Genomic DNA, 3,376 nt, shown 5'->3' with positions numbered 1-3,376 from the left:
TTTTGTATTTTTAGATATTTCCTGTATAGTTACCATGAAAACTATGTTTAACATGATAAATTTCTAAAAATCTTGTCTTTGTAACTCCCACCAAATGACTTGGAGGGACTGTAAAATGAGGTGCTTGTGGCCCACCAAAAGGACCATGCAACTAAGGTGTACGGAATCCTAACAGTAGATTGGTTAGTTTTGCGATTTTGGTAGGCTTAAAATGAGCCATCACAGAATCAGAAAGGAAGGCTCTCACTACCACCAAGAAAGAAAAGCTGGGAATGAAGTACATTCTTGGAAACTCCTCAACCCAGGACACAGAGTTATACACTGGAGAATAGCCAGAGACAATGAGAAGCAGCAGTGGAGAAACAGCGTCAGCAGAACCAGGAGCCCTGCAGGATATAAGCAAGAAATGGTGGAGTGGGCTTCCTAGCTTTCAGAGCAAGAAAGCTGAGAGTCTTTAGGCAGTAGGCTTGCTGGCAGAGCAGGGTTCTGCAGGCAGTCGGTGGAGTGGAGCTAAATTTGCTGAGCTATGGGAGCTAGAGTTGAGTGCCTTCACGCCAACATTTAATAGGATACTTCTGAGCATTTATTGGCAGAGCTAAAAGGGCTTTGGGAGTCCTGGTGTGGCAATGTAGGATAAGTATCGGGCTGCTAACCGCAAGGTTGACGGTTCAGGCCCACCAGCCATCCCCTGGCAACCCTGCACAAGGTTGCTGTGAGTCAGAACTGACTTAACAACATTAAACAACAACAACAAAAGAGCTTTGTAACAACTTTTCTGAGCAGAACAGATGTTAGACCGAGGTATGAGGACCTGAGAGAGAGCCTGCCTGCAGGAACAGCTGAGAAGAGGTTGTCTAATCTAAGAACTATATTCTGAATGATCTGGAACCTGAATTTTAACCTGTTATTTCCTTAATAAATTCCATAATTGTAAGTATGGTCTGTGAATTCTGTGTGGCCTTTGCAATGAATTCTTGAACCCAGCTGAGAAGTAGAGATTGCTGTGGCAGGGTTGTTTGGTGTCAGAATTGGTAAAAAGATTGGAGTGTAGAGACATATCTGATGTCTGCCTCAGTAGATTCAGCATTGTGCTGTTAATTTATTATTATTTTATAACTTTTTATTTTGAATTGAGTGCAGGTTTACAAAGATCATCAGCTTTACATTCAACAAATTACATATTTTGCTTCATTTCAATGATTATAATCCCCTCTCTGCAACGAAGTTATCCTGCTTCCTCCCTGTGGCTCCCTCATTACATCTTATATTTCACAAATGAACAAAGCAACAATACATACAGAACAAAAATGTGAATTAATTTGAATATCCAAAGGGCACATTCTGCAAGCCAGCCTCCTGCCCACAAGCACACAGCACAGCCTTACTCAGTTCATAGGCCTAGAGCCCACAGCTGTTCTACCTCTCCATGCGGCCGCCTCTGCCATTGTTTCTGCTGTCGCCACTTTTCTAGGTAGGGATCTCACTCTCCACTCATGTTCTTCCTTCTTGATGGTCCTGGGATTCTCTGTTCCTGAAATGAAAGGTCAACTGTTCCACTGTTTTAGTTGTTGTTAAGTGCCATTGAGTCGGGTCCGACCCATAGCGACCCTGTACAGGGTTTTTGAGGCTGTAACGGGAGTAGAAAGCCTCATCTTTCTCCCGTGGAGCGGCTGGTAGTTTCGAACCGCTGACCTTAAGGTTCGCAGCCCGATTCGTAACCACTACGCTACCACATCTACAATTACAGTTGTGACAATCACAATTAATACTGGTAACAATTATTCACAACTGAATCATAAAATCCTGTCACCATCACCCCCATCCCCTTTCACCATGTTGTTGTTATGTTCCGTGGAGTCAGTTCTGACTCATAGCGATCCTGTATAGGGTTTCCAAGGTTGTAAATCTTTACAGGAGCAGAAAGCCTCATCTTTCTCCCGTGGAACAGCTGGTAGTTTTGAACTGCTGACCCTGAGGTTAGCAGCCCAACAGCCACTTCATGTCTTTATAGCTCTGCCCCTCCCATTTTTGATAACAAGTGTCTAAATTGCCCATCTCTATCAGCCCAGAACACTGAGGAAACAAGCTTGCTTGTTCCTTGATATGAAGAATCCTTCATATCGGTTGGAATTTTGAGCAAATGCATCCAGAAGCAAAAGACCAATTCATCGAATTGTAGCAAATTATACTTGCTCACAATATCAAACATCTTTATCTTCATCTGGTTAAGTTCTGGCCAGCTAGCCATCCAAGCTAGATCAAACGGGTACCAGCTGCAAGTTTGAGAGTTCATGCACACCTCCCTGCACTTCAGACCAACTAGTTGCTTCACTCTCAGTCCTAACCCCTAGGGGCTAGGTCAATGCCCATGGGTTCAGGTGTTCATTCATGTCCCTAAACTTCAGACCAGCCAGCCCTTCCTCTCTGTCTCTCATTACAAGGTCAATGTGTGTTAACAGATCATGGCCAAACTCAGCCCATGTCTTCATTGTTGCATTTCCCCCACTTCCACTCACAAGTAGACCCAGGTGGTCAGCAGTGAGCACACTAGACTGCTTTAAGTTTCAGTCCTAGAAGAAGGGGGTTTTCTTGGATGGGCTGACTTTGATTGCCTCCAAAGCAAACCGTTTGCTGGAAATGCAAACATGTGCTGTAAATCTTGATTCTTCTTCCCTCTTGTGAAGTTAGTTCCCTCAAACTATTTTTACAGATACCAACTTAACTTGAACAACATACAAAAACTGCAACTTAGTCCCCTGCCTTTATGTTGTCGCCATCATAAATTGCATCTTAATACATTATGTGCCCAATAACATAGATATATAATGAGTTCTTACTAATATTCTTTTAAATCATGTAACATGAAAAATGTATTTACAAACCATGTTGTGTGTTGTCAAGTCACAGGAACCCTGTACAACAGAGTAGAACTAGAATTCTTATGGGAACAGATTGTAGGTCTTTTCTTCTATGGATCCACTAGTGGGTTCAAACCACCGACCTTTCAGTAAACAGCTGGGCACTTAACCACTAAACCACAAGGGCTTCTTCAAACCAATTATAGTATGCTATATATAGGCGCTGCACTGCAAAGTCGGTTTGAACCCCAAATGTGCTAGACTGCAAAGTCGGTTTGAACCCCAAGGTTGGTGGTTCAAACTCACCAGCTGTTCCTTGGAAACCCTATACAGGGTCACTATGAGTTGGAACTGACTTGACAGCACTTAACAACAACAATATAACATTGGATTTTTTCAAGTTATTTTCAAGTGTCCTTTCATTTCAACCTAAGGACTCCCTTTAGCACTTCTTGTATGGCAAGTCTAGTGGTAACACACTCACCTTAGCGCCTTTTTACTAGGGTATGTCTTAATTT

This window comes from Chrysochloris asiatica, unplaced genomic scaffold (assembly GCF_000296735.1).
Source record: "Chrysochloris asiatica unplaced genomic scaffold, ChrAsi1.0 scaffold00038, whole genome shotgun sequence".
In the NCBI taxonomy this organism is placed as follows: domain Eukaryota; kingdom Metazoa; phylum Chordata; class Mammalia; order Afrosoricida; family Chrysochloridae; genus Chrysochloris; species Chrysochloris asiatica.
This window is presented reverse-complemented; position numbering follows the sequence as displayed.